The following is a 10,443-nucleotide window of genomic DNA, read 5'->3' as shown; positions in this document are numbered from 1 at the left end:
CACACACACACACACACACACCCCACACACACTAAGACTCCATCTCACACACACATGCTCTAGGCGGAGCATTTGTTCCTACCACCCTTCATCCAACCTTACCCATATGATAAACAATCACCTTTATTTACTTGCATAACATGGACAAATTCCACTTTACTTTAGTAGTCAGCAAACTTATCATCTGTACCCTTACAAAAAAACGAGTTGGCGATGATGGTGTGCCTGCCATCTTGTAATACACACTGTATGATCTATATCTGACGGATAGAAAGCAAACTATGATAATTTTACCAAAGATACTCGCACCTCTCTCCACATCATTATCTCCCACAACCTCATTGCTCAGCAATTAAGAAAGGAATAAGTCTCTGGAACAATCTAGCATGCATGGTGGCCGCTGCCGCCTGCCGGCTCCGTCCATCCCCATGCCTCCGCCCATTCCGGCCACCAGTTACCACCACGCTCCACTCCTCCTCGCCTTATCTCTCATCTTTCATTTTTTTGATGACATTCTCGAGATACCAGTTTTCCGATAAAATTCTCGAGATATCATTAGTTTGTACACATGGGATTACTCCTGCATGGGTCAATCACAACAGGTGTTTTGTAAAAAAATGCATATTGATGTTCCGTGCAATGCACAAGAATCTTGCTTGTAATTATATAACGCAAATCACGAGCAGGAGGTGACATTTTTTTGACACAACCACGTTAACATGGCCACGTGAATCACTAGCTAAAGTAAATACCATTATACTTATATCCCGATGCAAAAGGTTGATTACATGTCCGAAGAGTAGAGTCGCGCACACACACACTCTGTCTCTCAGAATCTCTCTCTCGCACACACCAGTTACGTGACGCCCACTTAAGCAGACACGTATGTTACAATTTATGCACCCGCGGGTACACGTGATGCTGCGCATTTATTTTAGCCGAAAGGCAAACCCAAACAGTAGCTGCATCAATTCCCCTCCCGCCGTCTCTTCTTTGGTCGCCGTCGCCCGGTAGCCATGGCCCGGCCGAAGGTAACAACATACGCCATACTCCCGCCGGAGCGGCGCTTTAATATGGAAATTTTAGTGGTCATGCATGCATCTTTTTGTGCTAGCACTCCTATATAAGGGTTGACCGGTCACCTCCCGCGGACGTGCACGGGCGGTGGAAGAGGAAGGAGAAGGGAAGCGGGCTGTGGTGTAACGTTTTTTACCACAATTTCTTATGAAACTGAGTGCAATAATCAAGTAGTTTTGCAAACTACCAGTACTACACCTGAAATGGTTCAAAACCTATACTTCCTTGCCAGCATGCGCTTCCCGCGTGAAACAGTCAGCATCTCCCTGGAGCGTCAGTGCCGCATTAATGCCCGGCCAGAGCGGAGGCGACCTCTCACTGGCGCCGGCTTTGAAGTGGCACGACGGTCGAGAGAGCGCCGCTTCTCGGTGCACGCGACTGCTCCGCGTCGAGACTGGCCATGGGCCCTGTTTGGATCCATGGGTTAGAGTTAGTTTGAGCTAGTTGTGGCTCAAATATCCCTAAAGTATGCAAGCATGAGGGTTGAAATTGGAGCAAGTTGCACCGAACCCACCAAAAAAAACTATCCCACCCAAGAGGTGCTAACTGGAGATAGTTCTCATTGGGACCACTGAAAAATCACTTTTCTCCCTCCATCAAGTGCATTTATTGTCAATCTAACCCTGTCACCCAAACACCTCTTTGGCTACAGTTAGTTCAGGGTTAGTCATGAGTTAGTCTAACCTCTAGCTAAGTTAGAGTATCAAACATGAGCAGTATAGGACATGCAAGTTGCTCAAAGCATATAGGCAAATTCGTACGTGAGAGGATTTTTTCTTTTTGAAAGAGAAATGTGAAAGGAATTTTTTTTAGAATGCTCTTGGCATGTTGCTAACATGTGATGAGTTAACCGACCTCAATACATGGCAAAAATGCCAGCCCGCCGCACTTTCATAGAGACGAGGAGGGAGAAGCGATACAGGCTGCTGGATTACTAGAGAAAGGTGTCGCACGGAAGCCAAGAAATATGGTGATAGCGTGGGTTAGCCATGTACTAGTATGATGTAACTACACTGGGCTGTCGTGTTTCCTACTCTTCCAGTCCACTGTGGAGATGATTGGTTAATTTTATATCGTTGAATAATATTAAATATTACGAGTGCAGACGCTCCACCACGAGGTTCCTTGCTCCTTCTCGGTCGTCCGGAATCTATGTTCTTCCACTCTATTTTTTTACGTGAGCTTTGTTCATCCTTTTGCTAACCCGCGAGACATCTAGCATCAAGGTGCACATGTTATGCAAGGATCGTTCCATCTATATGAAGAACACATGGGACTGGAACTACGAGACGAACATGTACCCAGGAGTGGACGTACGAACCTGAGTAATGTAGTGCAGTAAGTTAAGTAGAAAGGCACAAATGGTATGAACATGCGTGGCAAATAGGGTGTGTTTGGTTGCATTCTCGTCTCAACATAGTTGTTCCCTCTTCATGCATGCTCAACTCAACACCCCTCTTCATGCATGCTCAACTCAACACCCCTCTTCATGCATCCTCTCTTCATGCATGCTTCTAGTGTATTTGTGCTAAACTAGTGTGGACTCATGCACCCTCCATACACTCTACCAAACACCCAAAAGTGGGCAAGAAGGGAACTCTTGGGAGGCATTTGTCTCTTACTATGTACTACCACTAAATGTTGTACGTGCAATGCACGGTGATGTTATGGAGTACGTGCCTAAGTACTCTACTACTACTATATTAGTTGGAGGCACATATTAACTTTTATATTTGTTTACATGTATGCCCTGAGACCTTCCAACTAGACGTCTCTCTCTCTCTCCAGGTCGCACTTTGTATCGTTCATACCACTAAGTACTACTACGTGTGGTCTCCGACCCAGAAGTGGAAGAAGTGGAGACGCTCTACCACGCTGTTTTTTACGCTCGACTCTACCACGTTGTTCATGTCGCACTCCTTTCGCTGACGTGTGGGACATCCAGCACGTGCCGTGTTTGGCACCCTTCGTCGGAAGAGTTGAAACACTGGCATTCATCAGAAATAAAAAATAATTATAAATCAGCAGTGATACTATTTTTTTGCGAACCAATCAGCAGTGATACTATACCATGCGGTTTCATTGCTCCTCGATATCGGAAAGAATACTTCTGTTCGCCAACATGTGGGATGTCGACCATCCTGGTCCACTTGCCATGCACGCAAAATTCCAAGGGAGATTCACCCAGGTCGTCGCACCGCACTAACAATGACTAATGAGCCGTCAAATCACAGGCCCACTTAACACTTTGAAGTTGCTCGGACGAAGGAACCATCATGACTTCGTTGAATTCCGCTTCTTGAAGAAAACTACTGTACCAGCAGTACTGCTAGCTACAGTAGTTACTCCAACAGAGGCCTCCTTTCGTTCATAGGATAGGAATTTTATAGGAATATGAAAATCATAGGAAGTGAGATGACATGCATCTCAATTCCTATAGAGAAAGAGATGCCATTTGATTCATAGGATATGAATTTTTCCATTTAGTCTAGGCTAATGTACTGGTAATTTGCTCTAAAAACCACAGTAGTAACTAGTAGTACTGGTACATGCTCGTACTCAAACACAGACACACACAATAACTACTACTCTAGTACTACTACTTCTCATATGCTGGCCAGATGCCATCGTTCTCCTTCCCGGCTTTGTCGGTGACACCCCACCATGCTTGGATCTCCGCCGACCTCTCCACAGTAGCGCGTGCGTCCTTTTCTTTCTTGCGGCGGAGGGCCTATCTTTTCTTGAGTGCTTTCTGACTTTTCCGCTCCCTCTATGCGGCTTTGGCCGCCTCTTGCTCTAACTCCCATTCGGCCTTGGCATCTTCAAATTCCTCCCACATAGTTGTGAGGTCGCGAGCGTCGATGAACTTGGCACAGCGGGATGCCATCGCTACCTTACCGGTTAGTGTGCGGCATGGTGGCATGAACGACGCTTGGTGAGAGCTCTGGGGTGGAGTGGTCGGACAACCGTATAGTGCATTGGTTTGTCAAGAGCTCAAGGACAGAAGACGAAGCAAATTTGGATTCCCCTACAATCCTGGTCATTTATTACCGAGTAAAATGCATTGGCGGTCATCGAACTTGTCTTGATAGCTCACTTTGATCATTGTATACGAGATATGGTGATTATACGGTCACTGGCTCAACATATAGCTCCATATTTGTCTGGTTGACTAGTCAAACAGTCCACATGCGCCTCATCAGCTCTTGTTTTTATCTATCTACGCGGGCCTACCTATCAATGGAGAAAGAAATACTGTAAAAACCAAAATTATGCGTATGTGGGGAATCAAACCACGAACTCATCGCTGCAACGCACCCTGGTCAGCCAAATGAAAATGAAATACTTCACGTCAGACACTCACACTCACGCTGTCAAAGCATGCTAATGCATGCACGTCGCCCTCTAAATCAAAGTCCTGCTCATCGCGCAACGCAAACGGCGAGCCCATCACCTGCGCGCCCCGACGGTGCCTGACATTGATGTTTAGACGTTTGATTGAGGCCTAGACGAACGCCGAGCATGTATTCACCTGGCTCAACACCAACGGTCATACTCGGACCGCCTTGCTCATGTATATCGTCCATCACAACGACAATCTATAAAACAGCCTAGCTAGAGAGGGTACTATGGTAGTTTGGTACGGAGTATGTACTATTGTGAGCGATCGATCTTGGTGCCACTGCACACCGAAACCCCTTCCATCGCTAGGGCGCGCTTCCCTCCTGAAACGGTCACCGTCTCTCCAGAATTTCAATGCCGCATTCACAGGACTTAACTGTAGGTGAAATTGGCTTGTCACTGACATGCGGGCCAGATGCCCGTTGGGCCCACATGTCAGTAACCCAATGCATCTGCAGTTAAGTCACTAAAGCAGCGTCCTCATTCATGCCCGACGAACCTACTTCGGCGCCAGTTGTCCATCCGTCTGTCGCGGCTCATTGCCATTCGCCCGCTATATTAACTTGAGCCCCAGCTCCCAGCCATAGCCAAAGACCCACACTAATTCTCCTCCGGTCCCTTCCTTCTGTCGGCACCACTCCAACCATGGCCTCCTGGCGCTTTGAAGCTCTCTTGGACGTACTGTCGCAGGAGAAGACGCGGGACATCGGCGGCTCCGCTCCGGGCGCGCTCCAAAGCTCTCTTCGACATACTGTCTCAGGAGCAAACGAAGGAGATCGCCGGCACCCCCCCGGCAGCCCTCCGCCGCCACGACCACAAAGCCGGCGCGCGTGCGCGGGCGCAGCCGGCAGCGAGGAAGAGTAGTACATGGTAGGTTACCGCTGCTTTGGTCCAGGGAAGGCCATGCTACTCCACTCAGTCGACGCCAAGCTTGGTGGGGTAAACATCGGCGGCCGATTAGCCGCTTGACGGTGACGTGGAGGCGGAAATCTTCAGAACCTTGTGCTCTCGAGGAGGAGGTTATCGAGGCCGATGAGGAGGAGGCAAAGGCAATGGCCGGCTTTCTCGGGTTCATGGCCGGACATGTTGGTCGGGCGCCGGCGATCGTTTAGATTAGGTTTACACTAGGTTTTAGTACGGTTTGTGCGAAATATGTAATGAATTTTGTCCAGTTTGTAGGAAAAGTTTTTGAAATGTAATGAATTTTATCTGGTTAATTTAAAATTTTCTTTGTTTGCATGAATTTCGTCCGGTTAGTTCATATAGATGCCGGTGTAAATTTGTGGGCCAGCGCTGGAGATGCCCTAACTATCATGCTATAATCGCTAACAGTCCTCCATTTTTATTTTGCTTACTGAAAATGGAGCAAGTGGACTGCACTGTAGCATGTCATATCACTCGAACTAGCCCACCTAACGAGCGGGAAAGCACCGCCCTCATCATTTTATCGATCGATCGCGTGAAAATGTTACGCTTCACAAGTTCTAAAGGAAAAGGCAGCACACTTACGACTCGTACGCGTTACACCCCCGACAGTCCGGCTCGCATGCCGCTCACGAGAGGGGACACGCGTTGTCTTGCAATTTCACTGACATGTGGGACTATAATTGAATAAACCGTCGATAGCCGAAATCTAATCGCTCGGCGGGTGTCGGCTGAGAAGAGAGATACGAGGGAGGGAGAAGAGATCGCCCACCCGCTGTGCACGGACTCCAAGAAATATATGGTGATAATGTGAGGTGGGCCATGCTAGAGTCCGGACCGCTTCTGGAGCCCGCTGTGACCGCCCTGGCCCCGCAAGATGCCAGCTGCCTATTGCATGCATAGCAAGTAGTCCCCGCTTATGTGGAGGAGAGAGAGTCATTGACAAAGTCAAGGAGTAATAGTGGAGACAATAGCTTTCATAAAAAATAAAAAATGAATACTCGTTGCTCGCCCTCTATAAAGGAAATAATACTTTCATTCGCCGAGATGTGGGACGTCGACCATCCTGGTCCACCTGCCATGCACAAAATTATCCCGGTCTACCCTAGTCGTACCGCAGGCCCAACCTTTCCCACTGTAAGTTGTTCGGACGAAGGAACCATCATGACTTCGTTGAATTCCGCTTCTTCAAGAAAACTTACTGTACCCGCAATACTGCTACCACACGCGAAGACTGGACGGCACTGTACCACGTCATATCACTGAAACCCACTAGGCCAAACTAGCCTGCCTAGGTCATCTATTATGGAACGGAGGGAGTACGTCTCTGCACTGCTATGATTTGGTGTTGCACGTTCTCTGTACTTTCACTACGATTTTCCTACCCTATGAACCAAATGAGGCCTGAATGTATCTCTGCCGACTATTGTCTGATCGATCGCTAAGCCTACAATTTTAGGAGCTAGGGCTATTGGTCGATCGACGATGGATAAGTATAAGCGTACCACGAGCTCATCAGCCCCAACGTTTCTCTTCGGTGAGTGTTTTGCATGTACTATAGCTCACACAGTAGCTAGCCTACTCACACCAAGAATCATCAAACAAGCCCTGCTGATATGATAAATAGTTCAAACTTACATCTAAGCATGCCATATATTACATCAAAAGCTGGTGAGGATACATCTGTTTCCATAACTCAGAGAGGGTTCGCATGATTCATCGCATGATTCACTATCAAACAAAAGTAGCAAGATCCGCCCACACAAGACAGTGCACTAGCCCTAAGATGGTTTGATAACACGCATCATTCTGGTAACTAAACACAGGGCAATGCAAACTACCCTGAAGGATTAGCGCGACCAACTATTTCTTGTCATCGATCTCTCGTGCAATGACCACAACACGGACATCAGCATGGGAATCGATTTTTTGGGGCGATGTCCACAGGACTGACCGCGACATCGGAATCGATCTCTGGGGTGATGTCCACAGGATGGACAGCGGCATCGGAATCGATCTCCGGGGCGATGCCAACAGGATGGGCCACGACATCGGAATCATGAAGGACGTCCACTGGCACCTGCACAACCCTAACATATTAGCAAGCACATTGCAAATAATCAAAAACCACAACTATGGTAATAAGCCATTATTTTTTAGCTTGTGCAGCTCACTGTGGGATCTCATCCCTCCGGGGGCCATCTCCTCGTCCTCGATGGGGGCCATCACCTTGCGAGGGGAATACTGATTCTCAACGGCGACTATCTCCTCAAACTCGGTCTTGAGCCTCACATATGTGGCAATCATAGTTCCTGCGGTAGGCACGGTGGGGCCCTTGCTGTTATTCCAACTTTCTTTGAGGAGTTCGTCCGCCAACGTCCACAACTCTTTGGCCAGTGCTTGTTTCTTGGAGTTCTTCGTCTCCATGGGTTGGCCCGCCAACATGGTCAACTGGTTGGTCGGTGCTCGCTTCCTGGAGATCGATGTCTCCAGTGGGTTGTCCGCTGACAACTCTTTGCCAAGTGCTCCAGGATATATCAATGAACTGACAAACAAAAAGAAATCAAAAGGAAACCACAATCGCAATGAAAACGGGAAAAGAATAGGATGTGAGAATCGATCGGTGCTTCGCAAAAAGAAGATTCTTGGAATGAAAATATAGTAGCATAACTGATTCGCCCACATTTCCTTCGTCGGTACAGAAGAAAAATGGCAGAAATGAGTAGCCTGGAGTGAGGTTTTCTTCAAGAAAGGGAAGAAAGGGATTGAACGAGCGTTCTAGTGAAATGATGGTTGCTTTATCCAGTCCAACTTGGAGGCCACCTTACCACTACTGGTAAAGGTGTGGGTTTTGTGATATGACGGATCATGACAGCCACACCGGGGTGACAGGTGATTCTCGACTGTAGCACCTCGCTGTGATTTGGTGGATGGCACACGGGCCCGGATGCTTTGAAATGTCCCGCATGTAGATAGAGTGGCTAGTCATATAGGAGTGCTCAATATTGTGCACCGCGACCAAGGCGGAGAGGAAAACGAGAGAACTACGTAATTAATGCATGAGCTTAATTAGGGTAGTTTTGTAAAGTAGTACGAGATACATTCCTCCAATCGCAAAATGCCTTGGTTCATGAGATTTGAGATTTGAGCCCTATAAACCAGAAGGGAGGGAGTACTGGACGGCTGCACGCGGTGTAGTCTAGTCTCTTGTTGAAATCTCGAGAAAGGCAAATACTCCTTTCTGGTTTACAGGGCTGTACTACTCCCTCCGTCTAGGTGTGTAAGTCATCTTACGAAAACCAATAGTCCCAAAACACTTAGGCGCGGTGCATTAACTTCTACCTTGTTTCTTGTTTCTTGACATATCAACCAATAAGAGATGAGAGGTGTGCATGCTTTTAATGACTTGCAATGGCTAGTTCATTGCAAGCAAAGCTATTAATTAGCAAATAAACATTGGTGACCCTAGGAGGAAACATTGCTAAGCGCGTGGACCTATGCAGAATGAGTATCAACCAATGGATGATGGAGTTTAATTGTTAAACAATAGCAATTTTGTCTCATGCAAGATCCTGGCTACTATATGCGTGCTCCAAGGCACCGCACCACGCGAGCATTCGCAACTGCCACGTTCGGGTTGCGCTTGGCTCTTCGCCTCTTCAAGAAGACGAACAATGATGTTACTCCTACTTGTACAGTATCGAATCCACTGCTGCATGTCCGTCCAGCTCATGCGGGAGGGATAGCATGTAGCGAAAGCTTCTACTTACTACTCCTGCCTTTGCGTCTATGACTCGTGGGCCCAATAGGTGGTTGGCCCTCCTGTCATGCAGCCAAAGGCAGGTGCAGTTAAGGCACCGGAGCTCAGTCCGCGAGGGAGAGGGTGTTGTAGTTTATCAAATTTCTCAGTCTTGTATGAGTTGATGTGACACATCAAAGCACTGCACTCGATAAAAGGGTGGTCATAGTGGGGAGTAACTTAGACTAGTAACATGCATATGTTACTAGTCTATGTTACTATCTCTATAGTGCATAGTATCATAGATTAGTATCATAGGTGGTCTCATTTATTGACATGCATGAAACATAGTAGCATCACATTTACTTTGTTACGGTATCTACCTATGTTACTATAAGGCTGCCCGTAATGGGAGTATCATAAGTAGTATCATGCATGCCAACTAGGCAATTTGGATGAGGTGTCATGGAATTAAATGAAGAAAAAGAGGCTTGAGTATCATATCATGATACCGTATCATATTAAATGATGTGCTACTATGTGTCTTGCATGGCAATAATTGAACAATCTTATGATACTAACATATGATACTATGCACTATGGATGTAGTATCATTCTCTAGTATCATATGCATGATACTAGTATATGATACTCTCCACTACGACCAGCCTAACCATCTCTCTCTTCTTTAATTGCCTGCCACATAAGCATGTTTGCGAGTCCCAAGTGCATGATACTACTTATATTACCCCTACTATGGCTAGCCTAAGTCTTTTTACACATTTCATAGACATATCACTACAAAAAAAAGACACATCCGTGACATTTTGGGCCGAATGAATTTTTTTTCTGTCATACATATGAAACTTCTATGACGATAATTGTGACAAAACCCGGTATCATCATAGATGTGGTGGGCTCCTACTTCTATGACAAAAAATCATGACAGAAAATGGGCTTTTCATCCTGGGCGGGCTGGAGACGCAGCTGCATGACATTCTTTGGGCCGTCCATGACGGCAAAAACCGTGGTAGAAGCGAGGGGGAGGAAAATTTCGGGGAGTTGCCGGTTACGGTGGGAAGTCGGGGGCGGAGCGATGCGCGTTTCTCTCATACATACGTGCGTCTGTGCGAGGCGTTGGCTCTAACTCAAGCCGAGCGAGGCGTTGGGCTCTAACTGAACACGAGCCATTGCATTGCAGGCTACACATTACTGAAGCCGAGCGATCGATCGATGGCTGTTAACTGAACCCGATGGAGCAATTCCTTCGCTATTGCTGTTAACTGAAGCCGATCGATTGG

This window comes from Triticum aestivum, chromosome 7B (genome assembly GCF_018294505.1).
Source record: "Triticum aestivum cultivar Chinese Spring chromosome 7B, IWGSC CS RefSeq v2.1, whole genome shotgun sequence".
Classification (NCBI taxonomy): domain Eukaryota; kingdom Viridiplantae; phylum Streptophyta; class Magnoliopsida; order Poales; family Poaceae; genus Triticum; species Triticum aestivum.
This window is presented reverse-complemented; position numbering follows the sequence as displayed.